Below are 18011 nucleotides of genomic sequence, written 5' to 3'. Positions count from 1 at the left end.
GGATTTGGTGGATAGGCCACTCCCCCTGACCCCCTCACCCAGGACAACCCATGCATGGGCAGGTGAAGTAGGAAACAAGGGCCACCAAGCTGGTCCACACCCAGTCTAGTAGCAAAATCGACATGAAAGCCCTTCCTTTGCTCATGGGCGAAAGACCACTTAAAGTGTTTTTCTACTTTCCTTAGTCCAATAACTTAACATCTTAATTCTGCTTCTTAATATTAGTTATTTTGTATGGCCACACTAAGAGATATGTTGAGCTTGTAGGGTGGCTCTCCTGGGGATATCCTGCTATAGATCTCAGACTACAGTGCTCAGTCCATGTTAATCATTCCTAACCCTAGCAGGATCCTAAACTCCAATTAATTGCTTCTTGGATCATGACAGAATTTGTCCATGCCCATGCTCTTAATTTATAGTTTAGTATTATGGTGCTTTGGCCAGGCCCATTTCAGTGCCAGGGTAGCTCATTGCTTGCCCTGGGTTCATCCAGTCTCATTGGGACCCTGCTTTGGGGGGTGCTAGGAAGTAAGGGCAACTGAGGCTTAAGTGAAGAGAACAGACCCCCCCCCACCCCGCCCCGGAGTGAATATCATTCTGAGTCAATTAGCTCCCAAGTTATAAAAGCATAACAACTGTCTTCCTGTGTCCATACAAAAAGGACATTACTCTGAATTAACTATACAAAGGTCTTAAGGGGAAGAGAAAAACAATATTTACAAGTTAACAGCACAAAGAAGTTGCAAATAAACAGAGGAATAGGAGCAGCCCAAATAAACCTAAGCTCCCTGTAGCAAGGCAGAAAAGACAAGCCAATGTTACCGTACATCCACCCCCAAAAAAGTCCACAATGTGATCCAGTGCACCTGGGACATCCAAGATAGATAATATGCTGTGTGACAAAGCATGTCTTCATAAAATAAGTGGGGAGAAGTAAAACACTTTAAAGTTAGGCAAAAATAAATTTTTGAGATGAATATTATTTGCTCAGTTGCCAAGGATCATTAAGCTATATTACTAGTAAACCTAAGCTCATTATGGCAGAGGAGAAAGCACAAATCAATGTAGTTACTATTTCTATGTCCTTTAGTTTCCATTACTTAAATAGGCTGGCCTGAGTTGATTTTTTTTGTGATTTGCAGCTAAAATACCAATTATTAATTTAACCTCTAGGTATGCAAGCACTGTTAATTTTAAGCACAAGAGTGTTGAAGTAAACTAAAAAGTTAGGGTTTACAAGTTTTACAAGATCTATGTCTAATAAATGACCCAGGGCTTCATTCATATCTACTTTTTTTGCTTTTGGGTCACACCTGGCGATGCACAGGGGTCACTCCTGACTCATGCACTCAGGAATTACTACTGGCGGTGCTCGGGGTACCATATGGGATGCTGGGAATCGAACCCAAGTCGGCCGCATGCAAGGCAAACACCCTACCCACTGTGCTGTCACTCCAGCCCCTCATTCATATCTATTATACTACCTTTTAAAGATGACCTTGTTGACTCTTTTGCAAAATAGTACAGTTGCTCTAATAGTCTGCCTTCTGCTAATTACTGCTTTAATTACTCTATCACTGCCTACTAAATTAAATACTGATTCCTTAGCTAGTATTTAAAGTCTAACATGCTTTTCACTTATTTTCCAGTGCTCTCATGTGCTCAGAGGAATTGCTTTATATTTTTACTTTACCTATAAGAATATGACATGACCTATTTCTGTTCCCCACCCCCACTTTGTATAGACCCACCCTCCTATTCTTGTTGCATCCTCAAGTATTGAGATTTCTTTTTGTCAGTCATTCTCAAACGTTAACTCTCATCCTTTCTCCATTTTGTGCCACTATCTGGAAGTGAGTCCTTAAAATAACCAAACCATTCCATTTAAACCTGTCCTCTGGCACTTCTCATGCCTTATATTTTATTGATAAGAATTTTACTTACCATACTCCTAGACTGTCACTTCTGTGACATTTTGCAAATTGTGTAGAATCTGGCATTTATTTTTTGAAAGGTGTTATTGAATACCTAATATCTATTCTAGAGTTTGAAGTAAATGCTGAGGTAGCAAAGGTAATAGTCATAGTCACTGCCCTAATAGTTTTTGTAGGAAATGTCAAAATTATTGTTTCTATAATCTGAGATTTAATATGAAAGTAAACCTTCAGTACCTTGATAGGAAGCAAAGTGAATAGGACTTAATACAATTTGAGTTTTGAGAGACACCAGAGGACCACAAAGAGGAGTTAGGCCACAGAATTCACAGTCAGTATATGCAAAAGGCCTAAGCACATCACAACTGGAATGCAATTGTTCAGATTAGCTACGCTTCAGTGTTTTGATTTAAAGAATGTCAAAACGATGCCAAAGAGTAAGGAGGGGCCATATCTTAAATTTCTGTGTCTTGGAAAGAAATTTGCATTATCCTGAACATGAAATTCATAGGGTTTAAGCAAAAAATTTCATGATCTCACTCATGCTTAATTTACTCTGACATTTATGTGGTCAGTAGATTGATATTAACTGAGACAAACGACAGGAAGGACCAGTTCACGGGGTTTTGATAGTTTGCTTTTAATGGGACTTGAATAGACCAGGAAGAGAGGCAGATTTGAGGGACATGTAAGAGAGAAACTAAAATTTGATCTTGGGGTAAAATAAAATTAAGTTCTCGAATTAGCCTAAACAGTTATGTTTCTTAGCACCAATTTGTAGAGGCACTTCTTAATGTTGCACAGTAGGTTACTGGAATCCATCTCCCCCCTCGTTGGCAACAGCCACCTTGCCAAGCGGGTCTCCCTTACCAGGGAACTCTCTAAGGAGGTGTTGGTGCTACTAACAGAAAATCTCTACTCACTGCCAAAGTTGGGAGAGATGTGCTTCTAAAATGAAATAAAGGTATTTAGGTATATCATGTGTTGAATGCTCCCTTATGGTCCATTTTAGGCACATAAAACTAGCTTTTCAGTTTAGAACTGACAAGTTTAAACATAAAGAACTTGAAAATTAAGTTAAACTCTTCATACTTATGTTGGTATGCCAGTAAATATATTTCTGAGCAAGAAGTAATATTTTTTACATTGTTCAAATATGCTGTCACATGATGAAAGGAATTTTCTTTTATAGTGCTAGAGATATAGCAAGGGGGTTAAGGTCCTTGGTTTGCACACAGCTAACCTGGATTCGAACCCCCAAGCACGACCAGGCTTAAACCTCAGCGTTGTCATGTGTGTGGCACCACCACCCCCCCCTCCCACCACCACCACCAAAAAAAAAAAAGTACGCCTATGTTTAAATGTCTTTTACTAGTGTGTTTAAAAATAATTTTTTTTTCTTTTGCCACAACTAACAGTACTCAGGGCTTACTCCTGGCTCTGCTCTCAAGTGACTCCTAGAGGACCATCTCTTGAAGATCACTCAAAGGACTATATGGGGTGCTGGGGATTGAACCTGGGTTGGCCATATGCAACGCAAATGCCCTATCCACTGTACCATCTCTCTGATCCCTGGTGTCTTCAATTTTCTGCCTGCTCCGTGAGCTGCTGCTTTCACTCACTCTCCAACCCACTCCTTGGCACACATGAAGCTGGAAAAAAAAGTTACAAGTCCTGAGCCAAGGAAGAATTCTGAAGAAAGAAATCCTGGGCAAGAATCTATGTTCTCCATTTTACCAACAAAATTACCAAGGTTAGTAATTTCTTTGGGCCTCATTCTTCCCCATCATTAAATAGGGTTATAAAGTCTATCTTAAGGACATGGGAAATGGCTAGTGGCTTAAAACATTTGTCTTTAAACATAAGGTCATGAGTTCAAACCCTAGTGCTTCCTGCATACTGAAGTTATTCTGACAGCTCGAATGTTTGGGATCCCTAGCTAAAAAGATGGCTCAGCAGCTTAGGAAGTTCCCTGAACAACCATGAGCCCTGGGTTCATTTTCAGTGCCACAGTGGAGGCAGTCTGGGGCCCTTGGTAAGAGAAAAAAACAAATTGCTATTTAACATGTAACCAACACATAGCATCAGTAGCTCACACTTGAGTGTATTTGAGTTAATGCAAATTGGAGCCCAGGTATCAACATGTTAATGTAATTTTTTTTTTTCTTTTTGGGTCACACCCAGCGATGCTCAGGGGTCACTCCTGGCTCTGCGCTCAGGAATTACCCCTGAGTGCAGAGCTGTGATCAGGGGACCGTATGGGATGCTCGGAATCGAACCCGGGTCGGCCGCGTGCAAGGCAAACGCCCTACCCACTGTGCTATCACTGCAGCCCATGTTAATGTATTTAAAGTATCTGACAGCATGTATTTTTACCAACAGTTAATCCTATAGTGAGCATTTTCATATTTCCTTCATGTTCAGAATATTTTGAGTATATTTGTGTGCTTAAGCAATTTTCTATCTCAATGGAAGTGCTACTTCCTAAGGTATCCCCGAGAACTAAATTTTCAGATTTGCACAGCTAGTGTACAGATAAATGACTGAGGCTTCAACACTGAGCACAGCTGCATAAAACTTGATAGTAAAGGGAGTAGCTTAAGGAAGAAAAGATTCTTTTGGAAATGAATTTGCTGGGAAAGGAATATGATAGAGTGGTGGTGCTTGCAAGATGGAATTCCTTGCACAGAAGTGACTGTGCAAAGGGGAAAGAGAGGGAATGTGCTTGCCACAGAGGCAATGGATGGGAAGGGGTGGCAGAAGGGATACTGGGAACATTGGTGGTGGAGAATGGGCACTGGTGGAGGGATGGGTACTGGATCATTGTATGACTGAAACATAATCATAGAAAGTTTGTAAGTTTGTAACTATATCTCATGGTGATTCATTAAAATAAAATTTAAAAAAAAGAAAGTGAGTGGTGCTTTTAGTATTTTCCAGGGCAGTCGGTGCTGACTCTTCATTCCTCACTATAGATTAGTTTTAAGCTATTTCTGGAGACCAAGTTTTTTTTCCAGTTTCCCCACAGTATTCTGACTTTCCCATCTCCATTTAACACACATTTATGCTCACTCAGCCAGACACATCCTGTTTTGTTCAACTGTGAACCCTGATGGATACACATTTCTTTATTTGAATAATCACCTTAAAGTCCATCATTCTGGAGAGCAAACTATTTAGAGAATTGTAGTTGACTGATAATTGAAAATGGTAGCTTTTAAAGAATGTTTTACACATACGTACACTCACATACATATATAAGAACACTTTTGCCAGGTCTTCCTGTTACTATTGGAAATGGTTAAGAAAACAGACTCACACTTTCCTAAAAGAAATTATTCCAAAAACAGTTTTATAAAAATTTTGTTTTAAATCCCTGGATATTGATTCTGCAGAGTATTCCCAAATGAGTATCAATTCAAGTCATCGCCAGAATCAAAATAAATCAGGCATTATATGGCATATTAAATTTCTGGGGCTCAGCTCAGTTCCCTTAATCTCATAGCAGCAGTAACAGAGTGGCAGCTCTCATTCATTGCAGTGGGGAAATAAAGGAAAAGAAAAATTGCAGTTGCAAAGTGAGGCACACCACACATTTCCATCTAATGCATTATAGTTCATGAATCTCCCAGGAGCCAGGAAAAGCACAGTGAAGTCTTTAAAAGTGAATCCAGATGTCAGCCATCACCGTTGCAGTGCTTTAATTATCAAAAAACAAAGAAAGAACTCCTCGGGTACTTTCTAAGCAGGTGTTCTTTCATAGAAAAAAGAATAGCTGGAGAAACAGCTGTGGCATTATATCTGCTTCAAGGTTAGGGAAGAAAAACACAACAACAGGCTACACAGAGGAACCGTACATACAATTATTAGAATTTTACAAGTATCAAGCTACAGAATATGACTGATTAATATTAATTATTCCATTTTACAGATGGGAAAACTGAGTGTCTTGTATGACAATTCAAATGCTGTCAGTCTGATAAATTCACTACATAATTTCATTTGGCAAGATCTTTTAAGTTATCACAGGGTAAATTTTTAGAAAACAGGATTTTTCACAGATAATCCATATTCATTTTAGTATAATTAGAAAGTTAAAATAAGAAAAAAAGGAAATCTGTTTTTGTTTTGCTCTGGGGTCATACTCAGAGCTTATTCCTGCCTCGGTACAGGGATCACTCCTGGCAGCATCAGGGGACCATATGAGGTGCTGGGGTCAGCAGTATGCTGTAGTATCCCAGGTACCTAAAAAAGGAAATCATTAAATCAACTTGTATAACTTAAATTTTTATATCAGAAACTTTTGTTTTATTTTCTAGCTTTGGGGGACACACCTAGCTGTACTCAGGGGTTATTCCCAGCTATACACTAGAATTACTCCTGGCGATGTTTGGGGGCCGTATGGGATGCCAGGGATAGAACCTGGGATTACCACATATAAGGCAAGTGCCCTATCCTTATGTGCTATCTCTCCAGGCCCCATATCAGGAATTTTTGAAAACTTTGTTTATGGTTGGGCTTTTTTTTTGGGGGGGGGGGCCTGAAGAGCTGCATTTTATCACTTTTTCAAACAAGATGCTAATGAAAACTGAAGAATGATATCCAGGGGCTGGAGCAATAGTACAGTGGGTAGGGCATTTGCCTTGCACACAGCCAACCTGGGTTCGATCCCCACTATCCCATATGGTCCCCTGAGCACCGCCAGGAGTAATCTCCATTTTTCTGGATTTTTAATATGTGACTGGGTGAACCTAGACACCATCAACAATCATTGTGAGAAAGCAATTGGCCTCACTTGAATGTTAAATGAGGGTCCTAAATATAGTGCCAGACTTAGTGCTCTTGCCATCTCCAACACTGCCTGCGATGGCCTGGACACCCCAAGCTACCAGATTGCACTGGAGGTGTCATTCCAGGCTGGAGCAGTGACCTAGGCAGAGCTAGCTTAAACTGAATGACTCAGCCTAGTATCGCTAGGAGTGACTTATGGTGCCCTGAGAACTGCTCGGGAGCCCCAGCCCCACAAAAATATTAAACATTATATGGGTTTATACAGGTGATAATTTATTAAAATATTTTTTTTTGTTTTATGCAGTAATCTGTAAGATTACAGATTAGTTAAATATTTCCTTAGGTGTTTTAGGTTTTGTTTATGGCATGTGTGCCTGTGTACAATCTGACAGTCACCTGCAGGAGAAGTTAATAGCAAGATGCATTTGGACTTTCTGCTAGTGGGAAGAGATGATTAAAATAACATCTACAAGGAGTTGCATTACCATAACTTTGCACCATCAAAAGTAGGTGAATAATGAAAACTTGCATATGTCTGAAAGCAGGGGGAAAAAGCCATTTTTAAATGAGTAGAAAGATAAATATGAAAATGAGCAAGTGGACAAAGCCCCTTGAATGCATAAAGACCTGGGAATAAGGACCTTGTGATTGAGTATGAAGGAAATTGGGAACTATCTTTCTTTGATGGTAATGAGACAGGAAAAGGGAAAATGTTGAGGGGATGCTCTTTGGTGAAAAATTACCTTAGAAGATGGGTTATTTGGTACATTATATCATCCATTCAATAAACTCTTGAAGTTACAACGTATGAATCACTATGGAGACTAAGATGTATTAAAAATAACTCTTGGCCCAAGTTGGCACAGCTTAATTGGGGAGACAAAGACAAATCAGTTCTGCAATGTAGCAGAGTAACAAATAAGGAATAGTAATGTAGATGAGATTAAATGGGCGAAATCAAAGTCAGGAAAGGTACTAAAGAATAGTACTGGAAATGGAACTTCAAATAGGTATAAGATTGGTTGTTAGCAAAGGAGAGAAATAACGGCAGGAGAAGGAAGCAGCTAGAAGATACTAGGAGTCAGAAAGATAAGTATAAGAAGAGAATGCTATGTAAAGATGATAGGTTCAGAAAACAAAGGACTGTTCTGTGACTGTCGTGCCTCAATGCTTATCCATGCATTTCATGATAGCCAAGCTAGTCATTTCCTGAATTTATCCGAACCAAAGTGTGTATTACCTCTGAAATCTTAGCTAAAAACATCTGACTTTATTCTTTTTCCTTTCAGTAATTCTTCCCTAGAACACATAGCTGCAAGCTATTGATTTCATTGATTCTTTCAATTCCTTGACTCCATTTTCATCATAAAACAACTCCCCTTTCCTTCACACTTTTCTTCAAAGACATATCCTATGGGTGATTGTTGCAATGACTCATTTAATAATATTTTCCAGGAGAGGCAGAGAAATTTACTGGGGCCCAGAGTATATCAGTGGTTCAACCTCCAGCCAGTATGAATAGGGATGGAAATAGGAGAGAAAAAAGAATAAGCTTCCAGCAGTAGACAAATTCTATAACATTTGGGAAGATAATATTAGGCATGCTCAGTATGCTAATTCTGGGCTCTTGTGTTAAGTTTCTGCCATACTGATTACTGGTTTCCTAGAATAACCCATTTTCTGCCTGGTTCACAGTTTTGGCCTCCTTTTTGAATAGCTCTTTATTATCTTTATCTTTATGTATTTGGCTGGTGAGGGGCTGGAGCGATAGCACAGCGGTAGGGCACTCACCTTACACGTGGCCGACTGGGGTTCAATTCCTCTGCTCCTCTCAGAGAGCCTGGCAAGCTACTGATAGTATCTCGTCCACACGGCAGAGCCTGGCAAGCTACCCGTGGCATATTTGATATGCCAAAAATAGTAACAACAAGTCTCACAATAGAGATGTTACTGGTGCCCGCTCAAGCTAATCGATGAGCAACGGGATGACAGTGATTCAGTGATACAGTGGCTGGTGAGAGGCTGTGCCACACCTGCTCATGCTCACAGACTATTCCTGGCTCTGTGTTGAGGGTACTGTAAGTGCTGGCTGCACGCAATGCAAGGTCCTTAACCCCAATACCATCTCTCTGGCCTGACTGTCTCTTAATATTTTTCAGTGTACATCTCTCTAAAAGGTTCCCCTGAGTTTGCTCTTAAGATAGAAAAGCCCATTCTTATCTCAGCCACTTTCAGCATTTTTTCAGCATTTTTTTCTCTAGAACACATAGCTGCAAGCTATTGGAGTATAACTAGAACTGAATATAATGCTCTGCAATTCAAAAGAGAAGGCATATGCTAAATAGGATGTCAGAAGCATATACTAATAGGATATAAACATGTAAAAATACCTAAGAAAAGAATATTGAATGATAAGGGAACCAATATCAGAATTCTAAAAACATTTCAGTACCATATAGAGAAAGGGAATTTAGTGATGGAAACTAAGAATTTATGGTCAGGAAGGAAGGGGTATCTTTGTTCATTTTATAGAGGGGTGATTAGGGTTCACTCCTTGCTCAGTGATTACTTCTGTTAATGTTCAGAGAACAATATGTGGTGCCAAGTTTGAATCCAGACCAGTTTAATATAAAGCAAGTGCTTGCCATTTCTCCAGCCTAAATACGAACGTTTTAAGATGGATTTGGATGGAAGTATCTTTTAAGAGGCTTTATAATAGGATGGGCTGGAGCGATAGCGCAGCGGGTGGGGTGTTTGTCTTGCACATGGCCAACCCGGGTTTGATTTCTCCATCCCTCTTATAGTAACTATAATAACTATAAGAGAGCCTGGCAAGCCACCTAGAGTATCCTGCCCGCATGGCAGCCTGGCAAGCTACCCGTGGCGAATTAGATATGCCAAAAACAGTAGCAACAAGACTCACAATGGAGACATTACTGGTGCCCGCTCAAGCAAATCGATGAACAACGGGACAACAGTGCTACAGTGCTATAACAGGATAGAATGCTGTGGAGTGCTCAGATTAGACCTCTGTTACTGTCAAAAGAAGGCCGAAGTTGGGGCCTTCAGTCTTTGTTCCTTTTCAAAATAAATTGTAGCAAGCAGTGGAAGTCAAAGTCAGATTGTAGTGAGTTGAAAAAGTAATGAGATATGGAATACCTTAGAAGTATATTTGGAAAATTGACTATTGAAAAAAGAGGGTGATAAAGCAATTAGCTAGGGAGTAACTTAGTACCAAAGATAGTTTTTATTTTCAAGTTGGAAAAGTTTTCATCAGTTTACAGGTGGAACTAAAGTATCAAATGGAAAGCAATAGAATGTGCATTAAAGAGAGTTTATTTGCTAGAGAAGAGGCAGAAGAGTAGTTAAACTTGAAGAGGAGTATCTAACCCTCCTAACATACAGATACTTCTGGACAGGAAATTGAGTCTTCTATGAAGAAGAAAACAGGGCATTGAGCTGACATTGTGAGAGTATGAGTGTGATAGATGTTTATAATAACTACTTGAGGTAGAAGAGGATTGAGAGATTAGAACTGTTGTCCAAAATATAACAAAAAAATTGGCAAATAGTATTTCAGTGCAAATATCCAAATATATCTTTGTCCACAAACTTAGGTCTATAGAAAATACCGCACTATTAGTTTTTCATACAATTTAACTCTGAAACACAATTTATGAAGCTAGTGAATAATTCATTCACAATCACGATTGGGTTTTTTTTTTGCTTTTTTGGGTCAGACTCGGCGTTGCACAGGGGTTACTCCTGCCTTATGCACTCAGGAATTACTCCTGGCAGTGCTCGGGGGACCATATGGATGCTGGGAATTGAACCCAGGTCGGTGTAAGGCAAACACCCTACCCGCTGTGCTATTGCTCCAGTCCCCACTATTGTTTTTTTTTTTTTGAACCATCTCCAAGAACTATAAAAAGCCTTTATTGCAGAGACTCTTTATATACTTGGATGCAAGTCATTAGCTCCCTTTGTTTAGTACTGAAACAATTAATCATCATTTCCTTAGGTTCAGTCACTCCACTGTCTGGTTGGAGCCTTCTGCTTATTTGTTAGGAGCCACTGTGCCTTCCATTTCTACATGCCCTCTGATGTCTTATTATATACCTGGTGTTAACATTCTGGGACCTGACAACCTCTGACCTTTCCAAATAGAGGATGTAAGATTGTAACTATAACATTGTTTCCAGAAAGGCAGGTTAAAAATCAAAATTTAAATGTAGTGTTGAGAGGGCATGTTGCCACCAGCAGGTCAACCTATACCTGCAGGGCGAATGCATCAGCAACCTGATGGTGCCTTCAGACTTCCAGATACCCCAAAATTGCTGTTGTGCCTTTGGCCAGACCCCAACAACTTGGGGCCAAGTTTACCAAGAAATTAAATGGGCAACTGTTAGGTATGTGGGAGACACACCCACATTGACCTTATTTCAGAGGCCCATAAATTTTAAAGAGATCAAAAGACACAGTTAGGGCCTGTAGCACAGAAGTAGGTGGGAACCTGTGACTGAGATCTCCAAGCTCACTTGGATCAGGACTGGGCCTCCTCCCCCCAGGTCCCCAATTTTCCAGAAGCTTGGCAGTCACACCCACAAACTGCCCCCAACATCATGTAATCTCATCAATGGCCAAGACCCAGAGGCTATAAACCAAAGCTCCCAGAAGAGAATGACACAGAATTTCCTGGACATTATATTCTATTCATAACATGCAATACAAAACAAATCATCTAGCATTGTCTTTTCAACTTTTTTGAGTGGTGGTGAGACTGGTGTTGGAATATCGAATGTATCCAAAGTAGAGAGAGTATGGGGGACATTGTCTGCCACACAGGCAGCGGAAGGGTTGAAACGGGGGGGTGGGGTGAGGGAGATGCAGGGGATTTTGGTGGTGGCAAATGTGCACTGGTGAAGGGAAGGGTGTTTGATGATTGTATGACGGAAACTTAAACATGAAAGCTTTGTAACTTTTAATTAAACTCACAATTAATAAAAAAGGGGGATAATAATAAAATTAAAATTAACATTCTAAATAAAAAGATCACTGTCACTTGTAAAAAACTATGCACTCTGAAGGGTGTGTGCTCGAGGGCTGGGGGGGTGCGGGGTGCCTCTGTGTCATTGTCCGCATTTGGTTCTCTGGAGCCGCTGTGTATGGGCTGGATCGGGACGGCTGTTGGCCAAGAATCGATGAGGGAAGAACGAGGACCAAGCTGGTTGCTGATTAGTTCCTGTTTATTCAATCTTCTGTCTCTCATCTCATGCACTCTTCCTTCCTAGCGCCTTCCTTCTCCTCCTCTGGATTCTGCCCTCTTCACTAGTCTCCCCCTACTTGTCTCTCTCCACATTGCCCTCTGGGCTACACCCAGTCTGGTAGCAAAATCAACATAAGAAAGCCCTTCCTGAGGGCCGGCAGGCAAAATACCTCTTAAGGCGTTTTTCTCTTTTCCGCAGTCCAAAATCTCCATCAAGATCTTAATACTAGTTATTTTTGTATGGACATAGTAAGAGATACATTGAGGCTTGTAGGGCAACTCTCCTGACATCTTGCCACAGACTCAGACTACAGCACTCAGGCCAGATGAATCATTTCTAACCCTGGTAGGGTCCGAATCTAGTTATTCCTGGATCATGACAGCATTTGTCCATGACCAAGCTCTTAACTTACAGTTAAGCATTAGGCACTTTGGCCAGGCCCATCTTGATGCCAGGGTAGCACATATCTCACCGCTTGCCCTGGGTCCGTCTTGTCCCTCATCGGGACCCTGCTTTTGGGGGTGCTAGGAAGTAAGGGCAGCTGAGGCTTAGGTGGAGAGAACAGATGCCCAGGAGGAAAATATCACGCAGTCAAATGACTCCCAGGTTACAAAAGCATAACATTTGCTACAGTCTTCCTGTGCCCATACAAAAGGACTTGGTTCTGAATAAACTATGTAAAGGACTCAAAGAGAAGAGAAAAACAATATTTACAAGTCAACAGAACACAAAGAAGTTATAAATAAACGCAGAGGAATGGGAGCACTGTGATGGGAGTAACCCAATAAACCTAAACTACCTGAGGCTATGTTATCCTACAGTCACTATCATCATTTTTCATCGATTTGCTCGAGAGGGCACCATTATTGTCTCCATTGTGAGACTTCTTGTTACTGCTTTTGGCATATTGAATACGCCACGGGTAACTTGCCAGGCTCTGCTGTGTGGGCCAGATACTCTCAGTAGCTTGCCAGGCTCTCTGAGAGGGGTGGAGGAATCAAACCCAGGTTAGTCGAGTACAATCAAATGCCCTACGAGCTGCACTATCGCTCCAGCCCAAATAAAAACGTAAATGTAGTATTGAAAACCATATTGGGAGTAGTTGTGGAGTATAACATTAAATTAATTCATCAAGTGCTAAAATATTAGATGTTAGCTGCAACTTTGGTATGAAGTGCAGAATCTTATTTTTCCAAACCAGGTGATTAAATGTGGGGTTTTTTTTCTTTTTCTTTGCTTTTTGGGTCACACCTGGCAATGCACAGGGGTTACCTCCTGGTTTTGCACTCAGGAATTACTCCTGGCGGTGCTCATGGGACCATATGAGATGCTGGGAATCGAACCCTGGTGGGCTGCGTGCAAGGCAAATGCCCTACCTGCTGTGCTATTTCCAGCCCCAGGTGATTAAGTGTTTTAAATATTTACAACATATTTTTGAACATGGGTTACTTGAAAGATGCCTAAAAATAAAAGATTTTTTTTTCCTTGTAAACTATGTTCTGGAGGATTAATTTAGGAGTGTAGGTCATCAGTTGATAAATCAAACAGAAAACACATGTGATGGATTAAAGATAGCTAAGGGACTGTAGTACATGCTTCGAATGCAGGAGCCCTGGGTTAGATATCTGGCAATGCGTGGTCCCCCAAGGACCACTGAGTAGCCCCTGAATACATCAGATGAGGGCCACAAACCAATAAAATAAAATCACTAAAATTTTAAATACTAGAAATTATTCGACATTATTTTTATTGAGAGATGGGAACTAATTCCTCTTCTTGAATCAGATTTGGTTTAATAACTTGATTGAAGAATAGAATACAGGTGAAAGTGATATTCTTGTGCTTTTTGAGGCTAAGTTGTAAAAAGACTAGGGGCTTCTGTTTGGCCCTTTGAAATGCTCCCTTTTAGAATCCTGAGTGGCCATATAAATTTTCTGACTAAAACAACAACAACAAAAAAGAAAAAAAAAGAAATTTCTTACTATTCTGCAAAGGCGACAGCATGAAGAGGGACCCAACTAATTTCAGTTATCTATGTCCACTTTAAGATACCAGATGATTGAGTTACACTGTCTTTGACCCTCCAGCATGGATCAGCTATTAACTAAATACCACCAAGTAGCCTGGTAGTCAAAGCTCTATGAAGTAGAAGAACCAAGGCCCAAAGATGCAGTGCTATAACCAGACAGACTCAGGGGATCAGATGTACTGGTGGTCTAACTGGAGGCAGCCACATGCAAGGCATGTGCCTTAACCATAATACTTCTCCAGACCCTAAACTTGAATTTCTGACTCACCAAAAAATGATTGAATTAATTTATAAAGGATTTTTATTCTGAAGAACATTGGTAATGATTGAAAAAATTCTGATCATAACAAGAATTGGTGAGGGTAAAGACCACTCTGCTTGAAGAAATGTATATTGACTTTTTTTTTTTATGGAACTTGGCTTACCTTACAACCCTAAAGGTTGTTAAAATAAATCTTACACATATACAGGTCACTGACAAAAGGAAAGATACATGTTTTTATTTAAATTATGGAATATGTTATAGCATTGAAAAATTAATGAACTGTAACCAGACGGAGTAACTTAAGTGGATCTCAGAAATAAAATGTTGAGTTAAAACTAATTACAAAGTATGATCTCACATATGTTCAAAGACATACAAAACTAAGTGATATGATTTGAAATATTCAGATAGTCATTTCTAGAAATCAAGCGATTTAAAATAAAAAATAAAATAAGTAGTTATTTCTGGAAGAGGTGGTAGGGAAAACGGATGTGATGATCAGGAAAGACTCAAAAAGTATTCAGAGGTAATGTTGCTTTTCTCTAGCTGGTGGTGGTTACCAGCTAAATATGGATACTTATTTTATTATTCCTTGAACTGGAGATATTATTTTTATGTGTAGTTATAGATACATGAGTATCCATGATTTTTTGTAAGCATGAAATAGTGCATAATTTAAAGAATCCTTAGTAAAATAAAGAGAATTTGTTAGCTTTCCAAGTTGCATTTCAAGATTTAAAAAACTAGTCTTACATTTAGAACTTGGACAAATTGCATGCTATTAAAAACACAACAGTTGTTAAGTACTGCCATTTTTTTTTTTTCCACTGAGAAAAGCCCTTTAGAACATTTAAAAACCTAACCGGCACAGTTGATGTCTCTTACGGGCTGCTTTCTACCATAATATCTTTGATGATTTGTGGCTTTCACAAAAGAGAAAAGAGTTTGTATAGGAACCTTTGCTTCTAAACCAAACCAGCTACAACTCTGTCCTGACAAAAGAAATATCTAGAGCATGGCTGCCTGCCCAAAATAGAGTGAGAAAAAATAAAGGAGATGCATAGAGAGTATGCACAATTAATCCTCAAATTATTATCTTGCTATACCTATTTTATTATTTTTCTATGATTAATTTTTTTTTCTTTTTGGATCACACCCGGCGATGCACAGGGATTACTCCTGGCTCTGCACTCAGGAATTACCCCTGGCGGTGCTCAGGGGACCATATGGGATGCTGGGAATCGAACCCGGGTCGGCCGCGTGCAAGGCAAACGCCTTACCCACTGTGCTATTGCTCCAGCCCCTCTATGATTAAAATTTTTAATAATTTTATTACATTAAATTTTTTAGAAAAATAGTCATTTATATGCTCTCCCTAGCAATTTATAAGCAAGTTTATTTTTAAAAAACCATATCCCATAATAGTATTAATTACCACAAGTTTTTCTCTTCTCATGGCTTTTTTAAAAGTTTGTTTTAAATTGGTCTCTTTCTGAAAGTAAGTCTTTCATCCTGACATCTGAGTCAATGAAAGAATCTTAAATCTCCCTTGTGACTTTATAATCAAATTTTCTTCAATGAAGTCCTTGTGTAGATATTTGCTGACTTAAAAATCTCTCAACTACAAATTGTTCTTTAGGTTCTGGGTTCTTTTCTCTTTCCTTCAGATATTGTGTGTAAGATCTTTATTATCTTAACGAATTATTTTCTTTTCTCATAGATATGAGGGGAATGATTAGGCCAGAGGCAAATTCCAGAACTAGTTTGCCTCCCTTATTACCTTATTATTTTTTTTGTCTGACCTTCAGCTTTCCTCTTTCTGTGTTCACTACTTTTTTCTTCTAACTTCTGCTACTTTTCCTTTAAGTCCATTACCGTGTAATTATTCATCCCCTATTTCCAACTATAAACCCAGACTGAGTATTTGGTTACTAATTTGCCGCAGTTACCTGCTGTGTCTTTTTTTTTTTTTTTTTTTTGCTGGTCTCCAGTCGCTTTTCTGTTTCTATTCATTACTTCATCTCATTCTAAACATATTTTAAAACTTTTTTACCAAACATGTTTTCTCTTTTTTCCCTCCTTTTTGAGCTTTAACTTTTTCCATCTGTTGTTATTTACAAATGTTTTACCTAGGAAAATGCAATATAGTTGATCTCTAAATTCTTTGCACTTTATAAGAAGGAAATAGTTATTATATATATTTACAGAGAGCTAAAGGAGGTGTGGAAAGGTGTAGAAAAGACCTTGCTTTCAACTGCATCTTAAGTCTGTTAGGAAAGCAAACTAAAGAACAATTATCCCATATCGGTTACCACTTGGTGCTCTTATCACCTGGACCAATTTTTTCTCAAAAGGGGTTTTAGGGACCATTTGATAATTCAAGAGTCATCTCTGTGCTTCTTTCCAAATTCAAGAATTCAAAGATTCAGGTGATGGGGCTTAAGAATCTTCAGTTTAGCAAGTTTCAAAGTAATTCTCTGGCACAGTAAAGAGAGGTGTTAAAAAAAAAAACAACGCAAAAAAACCCCAAACCCAAAACTCCCTGTTTTCAAAGTTAGTGAAGTAACAGTACTTTGTGTGCACATACTATGTTGTGTATCTCCTTTTTAAACCTATTTATATTTTTTGTTAATTTAATTTTACAGAGTTCATTGAGATAGATTTTCTTATATTTATTTAGCAGCATAGAAAGAGATTTGAGTGCCCAATAGCACTCATCTAGTAATTTGATGAAGCAATCTGAAAGAATACTTGTCTTTCTTCATCACTCTGAAATTTAAGAACTGTGGCAGGGGGATCTGGAGTTTCAGTACGGTGGATAGGGTGCTTATATTGCACATACTTACCAGGGTTGCTCCCCAGCACCCTATATGGTCCTCGAGCACTGTCTGGAGTGATTCCTGAGTACCGAGACAGGAATAAACCCTGAGGCCCATTGGGTGTGGTTCCCCCCAACATACAAAAAGGACTCTGGCATGATAGATATTTTAAATTTAGCTTAGTATGCCTTGCACGTAGCCAACCCAGGTTCGATTCCTCTGTCCGTCTCGGAGAGTCCAGCAAGCTACCAAGAGTATCCCACCCGCATGGCAGGGCCTAGGAAGCTACCGAGACATATTCGATATGCCAAAAACAGTAACAAGTCTCACAATGGAGACGTTACTGGTGCCCGCTTGAACAAATTGATGAATAACAAGACAACAGTGCCACAGTGCTATGATTAGACTTAATAAATGTTATCATTTATATGAATTTATATTAATTTCATAGTTCAGAACATACCATGAAGTTAATATCAGCTCATAATCAACTGCTTAAATTGCAAGTTATGAAAATTTTGTTTCAATTTAAATAAGCTTTTATGACTTTTTATCAGTTATTTTTTATTTGTATACCTATTTATATGCCTATAAGTGCATACAAATCTCACTGGCATAAAGGATTTCTGAGTGAAAAAAAAATTCAAAAGCACTGCTGTAAATTATATAACAGATAAACTGATTAACTCATTCAAATTTTTAAATTGAGATCTATTGATATTAATTTCAAGTGGACATATTATTTGATATTTGTATATCTTGTGAAATGATCAAGTCAATAAGATTAGCTATAAATCCATTACCATACATGTTTATACTTTTGTCCTGTTGTGAGAAAGCTAATTTCAGTAAATGTCAAAGATGTGACAGAGCCTCGAGATGTATATTCCATCCCCAGGACTTATT

The sequence above is a fragment of the Sorex araneus genome, chromosome X (genome assembly GCF_027595985.1).
Source record: "Sorex araneus isolate mSorAra2 chromosome X, mSorAra2.pri, whole genome shotgun sequence".
In the NCBI taxonomy this organism is placed as follows: domain Eukaryota; kingdom Metazoa; phylum Chordata; class Mammalia; order Eulipotyphla; family Soricidae; genus Sorex; species Sorex araneus.
Note: the sequence above shows the minus strand (reverse complement) of the source record.